Below are 15,275 nucleotides of genomic sequence, written 5' to 3' on the forward strand. Positions count from 1 at the left end.
AACTAATTTTTCTTTTACAAAAAGGTTTTTGTTCAGAAAGCAATTGTAATTTTGAAGAAAGCAGCATTTTCTTGAGTTTTTTCGATGGGCGAATTTTAAAAATGTCCTTGCTCAGAAAGCTTTGGAAAGATATGACTGGTAATTGAAAATTCTGGTATTTTCAGTGTAGCGGGTTCCTCTTTAGAATGTGTTTCACAGTAACTACTTTTTGGAGCATAGCTGCGGGTGTATTGACGCTTGTGGCTCTGAAAGTTTTTGAACAGTGTCGGGCTTTACTTTCCATGGAACTTTTTACTTACTTTTAATATACTATATTCCGTTTTAGTTTAGCAAGAGTGCAATTGATGACATGGCCCTGCGAGTGTCAACAAGACCGTTCATGGTGCTGAATGAATTTGTACGAGTTCTACCTGCTTAGCATTTTGGGTCAAGAAAGGATAATTGGTGGAGACTGGACACTTTATTCTTCACCAAGAGCATTCAGCAAAACTTAAGGATGTGTGTGTTGTATTATTTCACTCAGTAGAATTAAGAACAAATATCACATGTTTAATGACTCGCACTGAATCAATTGCTCGTGATGCAAATCTTTACTAGATCAAGTTCTGATACGCCTTCCCGACGTACTATTGAATTAGAACCAGTTTTTTTCGGACCCCCTGTGTAAATCAATTACTGTCAACTGTATTTTGCCAAAATTCAGAAAAGTATCAAGAAATGAATATTTGCTTGAACAATTTCTATAACTCATATTTGACCAGCTTAATGTCTTTTTTTTTTCTTGTTGTGCCATCCTCACTCACTTTCTCTTAACACACAAAATCTGCAATTTGTAACTACAAGTTTGGCAATTGTTCATTAATTGTTTGGTGCAATAGTGGCCTGTAATTTCCCTTTCTTTTTTAGGACGTCTTATTTTTGCCAGCACACAAAAAACTCAAATACAAGCTTGCATGAGTCACTCATACATTCTCCTACTTCATTTGATGTTTGTTTGCCATCAAAGCCATTTGAAGACAAGCTGCTAGTCCCTCTAGCGAATGACAGCAAGTCTTGGGAAGTTTCAAGGACATGCCGAACTGCATTCATATTCATGCATGGTTTTCAAATGTAAACGATTACCCCGAGGATTATGGTAGCAGCGCTTCCTCTCGCTCACAGATTTTTAGACATTTTTAGATACTTGTTTTTTTGTGGGGGAGCTGCACAGCTGTTTGAGTCTCAAAGGACCAACATTTTTTTAAAAAGTGTTCCCATTATAAGGACTTGCATTTTTAGGCAGTGATTGCAGTCTAACAGAAAATGTGCCATGTTGTACCGACGTTCCCTGACTATCAAATTGTTACACCATTAAATTAATTTTACTCACTTACTTATCATCTGTATGATGCTGATTATTGTTGCAAAAATCTTGCAGTGACCTTTTACTGAAACAGGCTTATTGTTCATTATTTACTGACGAGTTGTTTCGTCTGTGAAGCCTGTCATCTTCATCACATTGTTTCTCTGTCAATGGCTGACTTTGCACCAGCAAAGCATCCTTGACAGCCAATGTGATCAAAGAGTGGCAAGAATCCCTAAAACAACATCAGGCACGATGAAATATTTAGATGGTGCAGAGGAAGATGGTACAATGAGAACAGAGCAAAGCTTGAGGAAATACTGCAGAAAGACAGAGGACTTAGAACGCTTGCTCTCATCAACAAGGTCTTTCTCAAGGTCAATTTGATGTGACTTTTTCTACTGGTTGTTCTCTCATAAGTAGCTGAACGGCAAAATTCATGACAGGCGTTCCGTCCGGGAATGTACCCATAAACTTAGTGGTTCAATTAGGATGTTTTCGTGTTCCTCCGGTGTTTCACATGTTGACATCATAAGACCAAGATGACAAGGACTGTTTAGCAATACTTGCCAAAGTTTCACATTGATTTTGAAAATTATGGACCAGATATGGTGTCCTCCGAGCCAAAGAGGAAAAGGACCATAGTGATTGTCATAAGCATAAAGTTCAAAAGCCTGCACTTGTCATGGTATGAGGATGAGTTAGTGCCCATGGCATGGGTAACTTTCACATCTGTGAAGGCAGCAATAATGGTGACACATTTTGGAGCAGCATATGCTGCCAGGCAATCAGCATCTTCCGAAAAGTCCCATATTAGTGAGACAGTAGTTTGAGTATTTGTCATCGTAGTGTATTCCTTGCAATTGGGGATTGTACGTTAGCAAGTTCTGACAGGATTTGCCAGCGGTAGCGTCATGTAATGTTAAACCAGGAGAGAAATCGCTTTATACGGTCAGGGTAAAGATTTAAACCCTGTTTAAAAAAAATAAAATAAAACAGCTCAGGCCAGCACATCATTTTGTGGTTTTTGTTGCTCATGCTGGTCCTGCTTGTGTCACCAGCAAGAGAAAAACATCAGTAGCAACAGAAGCAAAAGAAAACAGCCCAACAAGATAAACATGTTGCTGGGGTCCAGCTGGTCGCACTGGTGTCACCAGCTATTATCATGCTAACAACAGCATGATGGTGTTGCACAACACAACAAAACCATGCTGGTTGATGCTGTTTTTGTTTTTCGGTTTGTTTGTGTCAGTAGGGAAGATCACACAATAAACATTCATGTTGAAATTTTAGCCAGCTCCTCATACAGCTGTTGCAAGGAAAAGATTACTCATTAACAACGAAACGATAAAATGGTATTGGAACACTTGGGACCCACGGCGTTAGCATTCCCAACCAGACTCGCGTGTGATACAGTTTTATTGACCCAAGCACCTTTGGAAGAGGTGGTAGTGGGCTTGCACATTCCACTGGCACATGCACCCAAGAAAACCACCATCTGCTGTCATAATAGAAATAACTTGAATGACTCTAAATACAATAGAGTACTCATTTATTTATGTAGCGCATTTTACAACAGCTGCAGCAAAAACAAATTATTCACATATAGCAATGGGGAAACCACGCAGACAATGAAAACAGTAAATTGAAACTCTATAACAGAATATACATAACAAAAATAATTTGCAACATTAATTTGCGCTTGTCTGGTAGACTTGGTTCTACTTTGTTTATAGAAACATTGCCAATAAACTAGGCAGCCCCCAGTGGTCCATCTTTAAATAAAATGGGATCAATCGTTTTGATTCACTCTTAGAGAAAGGCTATATCCATTTGGCATCAATGTGAAAAATACCTTGGTTATCTGACACGCGTGAGGTCCCACCAGAACAGGAAGCAGAGCACGGATGCGTGATAGCCTTTCTGGCAATACGTCTGTCCTTTGTGTTGTGTTGTTGATAATGAGCCTAAATGGATATGTACAGAGATAATTCTGGAACAACGAGCCCACAACGCCTCTCGTAAAAGAGTCATCCTGCTACTCTGTGTTGGCAAAGATTTCCAAGCCAGATTTGCTGACTTTCAATCAATATTTTAGAAATTGTAAGCCACTCAGCGGTAAAGCTTGGCAAGTGTTTGCACATGACTCAAATCTTTCTGAATGTGGAGATGGGATTCAGTTGCTATTTAGTGCAGGGGCGGATATTTTCCTGTGGGTTTCAGGGTTTTGGCCCACCCCAAAACTGAGTAAAACTATTTACCTTGTAGAAAGCTGTTCAGATACCACTTTGAAATAAATACCAAACACTAATATACAAATGATTTACAGTTGCTATATTGATATGTTTTGGTACGCTTGATAAATAAAGTTAAACAATTCTAAGCTTAATGTAAGATTCAGGATTCATTCAGTAAAAAAAAATCTTGCAAAAATGTTTGACAGATATTCACCAACAGCTTTAATGTTTGCAAACAGCAAAACAAAAATTGTTTGCGACTGTTTGCAACCTTGCTACCTGTGCAATCACTCGTGACTCAGTGAGGTATTAGTATTTTTAGGTACATAGAGATTTTAGACCACACATAAAATGCCCCCTCCCAAAAAAAATAGTCGGTTACCACAAGAACAGAAAACCATTGAATTATTATAATTTAATTCAGTAATATGACAAGTTGGAGGTTCCTGACTTTCTGAAATTTGACCACTACTGTCTTGTTTTGAAGTCTGGGGCTTTGCAGCATTTGGGCCCACCTGTCCCTAATTCCACCACACCACCTACTGTGAGAGGAAACTGCAATTACCGAGAACAATGTCATGGCATAATTGCAGTTGTCTAAGAAAAAAAACAACTATTTTTTTTTTTTTTTATGTGAAAACAGCAAAGAATACCAACTAAAGGCATTTATTTTGTACTCTTTTCCATAAAGGTATATCTTGAGAAATACTATTTTGCTCTGACAGTTCATTTCCAGGGTGCCTTAGCTCGAACCGACCACAGCATTACCTCTGTTCAAAGAAGATAGTAATTGAATACGGTAAAGCAGTCTTCCCTCTTGTTCTCTGTTCTCCAAACTCATTATTGCTTGTGTATAATGCACTGCAAACACCATCTTAGTTTGTCATGTTCATGGTTTGTTTTCGATGGCCTATATGAAAAGTCATTTTCCAATTTGGGCAAGGTGGATGTGGTGTTGGACGGTAACATGATTATAGTACATAAAGCAAAGTATTAAATCAGCCTGTCAGTGGCTAGTGGTCACAATCTCCTTGAGATGAGCTACTGTAGAAAACTGTGGCTTGGTTAAGTGAGTTAGCTGCTCTCATGAGGCAATTTGTACTGTGGTTCGGTCGACCATTTAAGGGTAATGGTTGTACTGGGCGGACTTGCATCACTGCAGTCAGGAAACTGTGGTTTGGAGTACTGGAAAAGAGGGGTCCAACATTTTTTTCATGGAGAACTAAAGCTGAAACTATAAATAGATAGTTGGAGGCTGAGTCACGTAGCTGTTTGCTTGAAAGAGCTTCCTGGGTATAGTCCATTGAGCAGCCTGGCTTAAATTTGTACTCAAAAATTGTGAAGGTACAAGCTTCATTGGATGAAGGCCAAAAAATTCCCAAACACAGTCTTCAACCTTCATCACAAAATGCCTGACAAGTTTGTGGCCAGAGAGGCCTTTTATCCATTGCCGTGGCTTTTTAGTAGTCTGCAGGTGTTAACACAAGTTCAGCTCCCCCACCCCACCACCACTTGTACTCTATATGTGGAAATAAAATACATGTACTATTTTAGCAATTCTATTTTTGACACTAGCCTATGACAAGAACAATAGTGTCTTGATTATGGTGGTGACGTTGGATCTGTAAAATTGGTGGACAAGCTTAGACATTGCTTACACGACCGTGTGTCATACGTGAAAAATGTATTCCACACAAATAGGATCCTGGGTCTTGACCATTCATTAGCTTCTTCTCTTAGTGACTTAACAAATGCAGTGCCAAACTGGATTCCATAAAGTGATTTGTTACCAAAAATAGTGCTTACACTTACTACTTGTAGGCAAAAGACATGAAAAATTGAGACGTTTGTTTGGTATCTCTTGCATTATATAACATTGTGTTTTTCTGCATCACATGCATCAACCTGTCTTTTTGCATATATTCATTTCTGGATCTTGAACACAAGCAAGAAACATGGCCACAAGCGCATTCTGTAGTTTTTGCATGCCCTTGTGCATGTGCAATTTTATCGCTGATGAGGCATCCTTGATTTGTAGCAATTTAGTCACAAAACTTTCATCTGCTTGAAAACATTTTTTTAACGATTATATAACCCTTTATCATTCCTTTCAACAATATAATCTGTTCCACTAATGTATTTTATGACTGGCAATTGTAATTGTGTGTGCATTTCTATGCCTTTGTATGAGGTTAGATGAAGTTGATACAAAGAGACACATATATCATACAGTGCCAATTTTGCATATTCAATAAAAGTAAAAAAAAACAAAAAACAATATGATTGTTATAGAATGTTCTCGAGCCAAGTAATCCTAATTGCAAATTTAAAGTTACAATTGCCAATTTTTGTCTTTTCACAGTGCAATGAGTGCAGAAATTTCAAAGCTCACTTTTTACCTACCAGTTCAGGTTGTAGTCTGCTTTTCACTCGTTGCCGACTGGGAAAGGCTCCAGCAACCCCTGCGACCCTGAACAGAATAAGCGGAAGAATAAATGGACTTTCAACCTAAATATTAAACTAAATTGACATTAAATTTAGAAACAACTGTTACAGACTTCCACATCTGCTTAGACTAACCAGATCAAATATTGAAGAATCAAAACTTCTGGTGTTATTGGTTCGTGATGATGAACCTCGGGTGTTTTGTGTCCACATTGGTATTGTTTGATGCTAACTAGGCTGCCTCCAAGCCCACAGGTAGTATACGGCCCCTCCCTCCTCTCCCCCATCTTCTTCATGTTCTATTTTTAGCTACGCTATGCCGGATTCTTCCCTGGGATTTTCCTTTTCTCTGCATCCCAGACTTTTTGAGTTCCTACCACTCCAACAGTACCTGTTTGATCATGTATGCCAATGCATCCTCATGAACTTTATTTTAAGAGGAAGTGCTACTTCAATTAAATCCAGTCCCTCTGTGGAAAGTGATTAATGTTTCATATGCTCTGCAGAGTCAACATGAGGCGTGCATGCAGTGAGTTATTTGCAATCAGAGCTTACTCATGTTTGATTCCGTTACAAGCAGATGCATCTCCTCTCAGATATGGCTGCACTTGTTGGTCTGTGGAGATGAAGCGTCCTTATCTGAAGTAGGCATGTAGAATTTAACCTCTTCAGGCTATAAGTATCCTGCTTCAAGATCTGTTTGTGTGACTGTAGTGTGGTGATATTTTTCTCAATTTAAAGCAGTCCCCAATAGCTTGACAGCATGTCTGTTGGCAAAATACCCAAGGATCAAGAATTATTGGCAATTTAGAAACAGACAAATGGACTTTTAACTGTTATGTAGATTCATGAAGAGTTTGTATTAAAAATAATAATGGAAGGCTGACCTTCCATGTTTACAGTTTATGGAAATGGCTGACATGCTTGAGGTAAATCACATTTTGTCCCCCTAGAAACGAGTGGTGTGACACAGACGAGACCAGTGAGCCGTTGTCTGTTGCCTCAAGTGGCATTTTGACGAAGGATAGACCTGCTTTACAGCATTCTTTCATGACTCCCTCATGCACCCTTTGCACAGGAAGGTGACAGGAATGATAAGAACCCATTTGTCAAGTTTCCAGACGACTAGGTTGATCTAAATATGTGCAACACAGAAAGAAGCGTAAAGGCTGGATGGAGAGTAGAGTCAAGTAGAGTCCAGTTGTTTTATTTATTTGACTTGAAATACTGAGAATTTACACAGACTTACTTGAAACTCATGTGCATTCTTCGTAAAACTGTTATCATGTTTAGATGACATCTAATAAATATTAGCTCAGGTAGCTGGGAGGAAATAACTTAATTTGCCTCTCTTGCCAGAAGTATTAGTTATTAGTACAGTGGAAACTCCCCATTGCCACTTATTAAATCATTTAGAAAAAAAACAAAAAAATTTAAGACAGCCTGGGTCACTGATCAGGCTCAACATTGGAGGTTCCAATTTTTCAATAATCTATTCTCAGTCACACTTATTGGACTTCATTCCCTTTGCTTTCCTCTTGTGTCCTGCTGTCTCCTCCCTCCACCTCTCTGGCGTATGGCTTCTGACAGCTCAGGTAGCCTGCAGCCTCCCTTGGCCAAGTACAGCGCGAGATGAAAGGCTTGCAGCAGGAGCTCGTTCAAAAGTACCGTCTGCTCTACCTGAGCTGCTCTTCATAGGCACTGCCAGGCAGATGGAGTGCACAGGAAGAGTAGAGGGCAAGGAGGAGACAGGGGGGGACACATAATGTAGATAATGACAGACATACAGAAAATACAGTGATGAGAGACCGAAAAGAATTGTTATGTTGCCTTGCTCCAGATTTGGAAGTCTGTCACAGTGACCAAAGGAGCTTGCATTTCTTCTTTTCCTCCTATTTCTTGTGATTTAGTACACCCATACTAGAGGCCCCCAGGAAACTTGAAATGGATTCTGAAAGTCCACATATTTTCATGTATCGAATCATGCTGAGATCTTAATGTAACCATCTCGGGCCTTCCACAAATTCTACCGACCGTATTATCTGCGGATGCAATTGAGACTCCCTGCCCAAAGTCAGCAGGAGTTGCATCATGCATATTAACTCAACTAAGCCAGGTTTTATCTGCTCCCTAATAAACACGCAGAATATGTCAAAACAGTAGGAAGTCATGCAATCATTTAAAAATGCTGCCACCACATCAAATGTTTCTGTTCTACTTTTGCATTGCTGTAGAATAGAATGAATAATTCTCAGACAGTGCCACTCAACTAGGCTTTCCCATCTTTGAATAGGCAGATATTTGCATTAAAGCTAAAATGGGCCTAATGAAGTTGTCGGTGACTCGACTAAAGAAGCTGTATTTTGAGGTTTATGGTCTCTCCGATTGGATTTCTATTGCCTGCACCTTAAAACATAGTCACAGTGTGTACTAAAATGTCATGGCTAAATGATCGATTTCTTTAAGCTAATCGATGCAAGTTCATCCTAAAATTGATGGTCTCCCTGTGCAGTAAATATGTCTTGTAGTATGCCCTTATTAAGTTTAATGTGGAAAAACATTGTTAAAAGTCATCGAGATGGTTGATTAAAGGGTATTTTACGAATGCAAATCATTTTAATGAATGACCTTCTGTGATTGATTCCGTGGCTCCATGGGGCACCGGCATGTATATGATGTGTCCACTAGCTGGGTTAAGTATCGTAGGCCTGATCTGGAAGATTCAACATTAGGGTTTTGCAGTAACATGAAATAGTAGGTACTAAAACATTTGACGGTGATAAGGAGAAACTCAGGCGGGCCAAAAAGCAAACAAATTCACACTGCCCTGGACATGGCTGACATCTGCCTCATGAAGAGCTCTGCCATCCCACTGGGACATAACAAAGGAAGCGAAATGATAAAGATGAGATGGGGTGTATTTGCAACCCATTTGTTAGTGTAATCACATTTGTGGATAATTAGTTGGGCTGTTACCGCGCTGCTGACTGGCAACCAGTCCAGGTGTAGTTCACCTTTTTATCTATAAAGTTAGGTAGGAGAGGCTACAGCTCCCCGTGACCCTGAACAAGCCTAAGTGGTATGGAAAATATATGGATGGAATAGATAATTTGGTTGTTTACTTCAAGCTACTTGCAGTACGTTTTACAATGTCGCTGACAGAGAGAAAACCCACATCCTTTCAGTTTCGACATCCTAAGCACGTTCCGACAAAACGTGCATTTGATTAGAAGCGATGACATTAGCTAATGCCCAGAAATGTACATACAGACTTGTATTAGCTATCGTTACAATGTTGTTGAGCCCTAAAATTGGCATGCGTCGACAATTTAATTTATCTCTTGAAGTGAAGAACGCAGACACTCAGAATCTTTTCATGCCTCTCATATTTTCTATCCCTCGCGCTCGCTGCCGCTTTTCCTGTTCTCCTTCTTCTCCAGCTTCAATCGAGCATCTGATCACAGGCTCGGGAGAATGGGGGATAATGAGATTAGGCCTGTACATGTTTACACATTCTGATTTGCATTGAGCTTTTCCCGTCTCTCAGTCTGACCCACATTTTGCTTCTCCTAGTTTGTGCTTTTCATGTTGCAAGTCACTACCTTCCTTTGGTTGTGTTGCAGCAGTGGTGTGACATGCATGTCCGAAAGATATGTTTTGTTAGCTAGATAAGAGAAGCTTCAAACATTTCACCAATGTGGTCTCAGTTGGTTGCAGCCTGTCGGATCCAATTGACCACTCGAGTTTATGCATTCTGGGCATGAAATGTGCTGCAATACTGTCAATATACGTGATGACCTTTTTAATGGGGGGCAGCATGCAATTGCAAAATTTATTTGAATGTGAGATTGTGTAGTATATTTGCACTATGCGCACAAAATAATAGTCGTTAAGTGCAGCCACCCGATGGTCTCAGAGCTCCACAAGTCCTCAATTTTGACACACCGGAGCTTTCTAAATGGAAAGAAATCCCACTGTTGAGACTACAACTAAAACAACTAAAAGCACTAGAATCTCAGGTTTCCACTGCAAACATTTAGAGGAAATTCAGTAGGCAAATTTGATTACAGAAGCTCACCGCAAAGGCCCATATGATTGACATGAACCGATTGCGGTGATTGGGGCAAAGTCATTTTGCTACATAAATAAAATTGTACATGTGCTAAAATTGACAACAGGAAATTTATTACACAATATTTGGTTACAATGTCAATTACGTATGAACCCAAACATTGATTTCTGGCTACCATCTGGGACTATTGAGCCTTTATTTTCCTTCACAGGATGTTAAACAGAGCGGCTGTATCTAATGTTAATGGTGGTCACCACATATGCTCCGATTTACAGCCTGAAGGTTGAATGTCTCCATCTATCTGTCACCAGTTCGTTTACAATCTATCCGGCCTGTGGCAATGATATATATGTTGTAAATACTATGAAGCTAAGAATTTAAAGCTACAGTAATGTGTACTCCATTGTAGCCACGTATTAGATCATGTCTGCACAGTCATAATGTTGGGAATTTGGATGAAGAATATTGGTATTTTGTTCTTTTTCTGCTTCTTTTTTTTTGTTGAATTCATATTATTCAAAGTCAAAGTCAAAGTCCGCTTTATTGTCATAGATGTTATGTTGTGTGATGTCCTTGCCCTTTACCATCAAATTCTCGCCAGCTCACCATTGGTTTGGTTTACGATTCAGGAGGCTACGATTTGATTATAAATGTCAGCGAATCCTTTATCACTGCTTTTTGAATTAATGCAGATTTGTTTCTGTGAATGCCATTCTTTTTTTGGGCCGAACTACTTACCTGTACTATTTTTAAAGCAGCACTTGCAATGTCACGTCAAGTCAAGTTTATTTGTATAGCCCTAAATCACAAGCAGTCTCAAAGGGCTTCACATAGAAAATTGACAATTATTCTCAAAGTGCCATCGTTCCACAAAATGTGTTTTAATTAAAGCAAAATGGAAGTAATGTATTATTTAGAACACAAACGTATGAATTACAATGTACACAAATGTTTTTCAGTATTGCAACAAGCCATGACTGTTTTTCAACTGGGTATTCTATTAATTTGCAAATTATCACGTTACTATGTTTTTGGTGTTTTATATTTGAACAAAACTATCGCATGAACACACACTCGCACACAAACATGCACACGCACACAAACACACACTCGCACACACGCACACACATGCAAATCAATTCCCAAATCAATAACATGTTGCGCATTATGCATGGTTTATGCTGTTACCTCAGCCCTTGTGTAATCCATTTCTGAAATTAAAACAAGCCAAGCCAAATGTTATAGTCTTCAGCCTAAACCAACAATTACATCTGTGATATACACACGTTCAAGCAGACTTCATGGTATAACCAGAACTTATCTTGCTGCGTTATTGGAGCATAAAAGCAGCTCGGGCAAACCAATACTTTATGACAGCTGGCAGCAAGGAGCATGCTCCCAAGCCGAGTTGCTAGTCGAGCAGATAATATGAATGCAGCGCTACGGAAGCAAGTGTGTGCAAGGAGTGTTTGATTCTGGATTCCTTTTAAAAGCTCTAAACATGTCAAAAGCTTGTCATATGAACTTGCACACATTAATTTGTTGTCATGTGAGATCGACATCTAATGCTTGTTGGTGACTGTGTCTGCCACGTGTCACCTCTTGTTTCATCACTCTGGAGTCAGAGTAATTGGTGTCAAGTTTTATCTTCCTATTTACTTGTGCCTGTTAAGTGAGTGACACTTATAACCTCTTTTTAAAACGTTTTTGGTGTTGTCTTTAAAAGTAAAAGACCCCCCCGGTTAATTTTGAATCGTTTTTGACATCAAATGCAGCAGAGCTCCAAATGTATTATATTGTCCTGGTTGCAATATTCAAATCCACTTTCACGAGATTCTTGTGCAGATGTCAAAACAAGATCTCCGTCGTTCACTGTCAGTATATTGTTTTAGTATTTCAGGAATAGCTATCAGTGAGTGCTTGAATGTATTAGTTGTATTCATTATTAATCTTATCACGAAGATTTCAGTTATTTGCCAGTAACAACCAATACCTGTCCAAAAGCACATTGAGCTCAGAGGGTGAATAAGGTAATGTGACAATGAGAAGAAAATCTTTGCCTTCCCTCGGCTCTGCGCACAAAATGCACTGCATACACGTGTACAGTCATGCACACGCATAAGCATTCACAATTCAAAGGTCATGGCATCTTTTCATTATTTTGTGGCTTAAGTGAAGCCAGAAGAAGTTGCAAACATGCTGAGCGATTTTAATCAAAGCAAGCATAAAAATATACAGTCGCCTTTTTAGCTGCTCTGATGGATGACAGTGGAAATGGTTAGGAAAACAACTCAACAGATTGCTGCCGATTGACCAGTCAAGTTATTATAGGACTCTGCTTTCAATGCAATGGAAAGAGATCGACGGTGGACAGACTACAACATAACCATGGGGCAATGGATCAATTTCTTTTTTGTACTCTGATGTTCTGAAACCAATACATAGTGTCTGTTGATGGGCCAGTGCTGCACAATGCACCCCAGATGAGCTGCTACTTGAGAGGTGGGGGAGGAAACAGGAAGACATGATGCATTTCCTCTCCCACTTGCGCTGGTCATTTGTCATGCAAGTATGCATCATGTGTGTGTTCTAGGTGGCCAACTGTGCAGGTGGTGGCGACGACTGTGATCGAATACAAAATGTATCTCAGTGACCAATCGGTAGCTGGGGAACAGTAGAAGGTCCGGTCTCGTGAGGCCACTTTATATTGTGTCAACAACCTCAGTGGCCCAGCTTGCTCTCATTCCGTCACCACGTCTGTGTCCCATTGCAACAATTCATCACACCTTCGTGCCAAACTGTTTACGGAATAGCAACAACTTGACTGTTGTGATATTTCAGTCAGCCAACTGACAAGGAATTGATTTGGAATGTACTAATCTATCCACAGGATGGATGACTTTGTCCTTCCCACCAAGACTGTGCTGGCGGTAGAAGCTGAGAGTAACATTGCTGCATTGAGGTGAGATTGGAGGCAACGGGGATGGGAGTACAAGAGTAAATGCGATACTGATGGCACAGCAGCAAACCTCTGTTGACGGCCTTCCTCTGACTGTATTTCAGGTTTTATTAGTTGTTCATTTGCTTGCGCCTGCTGAGCACAGGGCATTACTCCACTTTTATTTAAGGTGCATCCCAGTGGCTAATGTGTCTGCTAAATCATTGTCAGCTGCGGCCTGGCATTTACTTGCAAAGTCCCAGAGTAAACAAACAATATTAAGTGTTGAATTTCCAAAGGCTGAAGTTTCTGAAGTTTGTAAAGCCCAATATTACCTTTCCAAGTTTGCAAAACTAGGGTGTACAGCCGTTCCATTCATTTTGATGCTCTACAAGTGGACAATTTCTATTCCAAAGATCCTGTTCAGGCAATAAGGCAGCATACAGTATGTCCTGATGTTCTTTTTGGTACTAATCAGAGTACTTCTAATACTCCACACTCTAAATCTATCCACCCATTCATATAGCTTATCCTCATTACATTTGTGGGTGAGTAAAACTGGTTGCCAGCTAATTGCGGGGCACATAAAGACTAAATACCATTCACACATAAAATTGTATCTAAGGACAATTTAGATACTTAAATTAACATTGGTTTTCTAAGAAGAAGCCAGTATAGCTCGAGAAAATCCTCGTGCAAGACTGGAGGAAAAAAACATGATAACTCCATACAGGACAGCATGAGAACTTCTAACCTCTCAGCTGTGAGGCAGAAGTGCCACCCACTACCACTCCAATCTAGATCTAATGAGCTCCGCAATTCTGCTCCGAATGGTCCTTAAAGAAACAAGATTCTGTACGATACAGTAAAGTTCAACCTCACTTGAAACTATAAACAATGATAAATAATGGTGAGATTGTGGAGAGAAATAAAAAGCAATGACGTCTGTGTGACTGTCTTGATTAGATAGATGTGGAAGGTGAAATAAGTAAGATTGATGATTTAGTAGCGTGGCTTGAGGACAGTCAGCACACACAGCTGCTTGTTTGGCCATGCCTTGTCTGCCACATAGCTGAAAACAGAACCTGGACACTTTGCAAAAGTCAAGACAAGACATTGCATTGGAACTTTATTATGAAAAGGCATCTGCTTTTGATAAGAGAGAAATGTTTGGTATTTGGCACGAGCTGTCGCGGAATCTTTGACGGGGCAACAATTTGAAGTCATTCCTTCGCTCTCTCTTTCCACGTGCCTTATACTATCCATAAAACCGCAATTCTTGTTTGGTGTGTCTTCCTAACTCTGCAGGTGCTGTAGGTGCTCTAGGTTCCATGGAAAATCTACCAGGGTAGAATATTTTCCCCTCAGATTCCGATTGCCTCAGCAACTTGCAAAGCACAAAAATCTTGCAAAACTCTTTTCCAATGTGGTTTTCCACAAATGGCAAATAAACTGTGTGTGTGTGTGTGTGTGTATAGTTATATATATATAGTTATATATATATATAGTTACTATTATTTTCCAGCTTAATTTGCGAATCATTCACCCATCCAAATTATTACAAATATATCGGAAATTCCCAAAATAGACATACAGATGCAAATAAATAGCCTGTATAGGTCTATCCTACTTCAGTGTAAAACAAAATAATATTTTGCCAAAGCAGTGGTCTCCAAGTTGCTTCTTGGTTATAATGGTGGTCACTTAGACAAAACTAGTTTCTGGATCCGTCCCAGATTGGTACCATGCATTCACAATGTTGTTTTTTTTTTTTCATCCTTCTCATGAACAAAAACGTCATCTTTTACAGAGTATTATTAGCCCATTGTGAGTGACACTGTCCATTTTTTTATCCTTTTGAGGTACGTTAAATATACTGTATGCTTGTAAGTGTGACGCAACGACCAATTATATTCATCTTGTTAAATTTATACCTGTTACCTTGTAAACAGTATATGCAGTGCTATACAGACAGACGCTATCTTAAAAGTATAATGACTTGTTTAGAAGTCGATAAACACACACAAACACATTTTAAGACAGGTATCGCCTGCCACATAAAATTGAACTGTTGTCCAATTAATCCAGCAATTCGAGCCTTAAACGTCGTAACAATTATGAATGTTTTTTTCTCAAATTCAGATGTGATATTATTGTAATCACTGCCTTGAGGCCTTTTTGCATTTGCACTGGATTCCGTCTCTTTTAAGTTTCTTTCTTGCCCAGAATTGCATCATTCTG

At 39.5% G+C, this 15,275-nt stretch overlaps 1 protein-coding gene across 2 annotated transcripts in view; it reads left to right on the forward strand.

The window, feature by feature from the left end:
* Window positions 1–15,275, forward strand: part of mid2 (midline 2) — an 88,054-nt gene that overhangs the window by 13,331 nt on the left and 59,448 nt on the right. The window contains exon 2 of one of the 2 annotated variants that reach the window (XM_085905485.1): window positions 12,987–13,058. The exons of the other annotated variant lie outside the window; for it this stretch is intronic. The gene's annotated coding sequence lies outside the window, so the exon portion shown is untranslated. The remainder of the gene's footprint in view (window positions 1–12,986; window positions 13,059–15,275) is intronic. 2 annotated transcript variants of the gene reach the window in all.

The sequence above is a fragment of the Syngnathus leptorhynchus genome, chromosome 2 (genome assembly GCF_054491065.1).
Source record: "Syngnathus leptorhynchus isolate UIUO chromosome 2, UIUO_Slep, whole genome shotgun sequence".
In the NCBI taxonomy this organism is placed as follows: Eukaryota; Metazoa; Chordata; class Actinopteri; order Syngnathiformes; family Syngnathidae; genus Syngnathus; species Syngnathus leptorhynchus.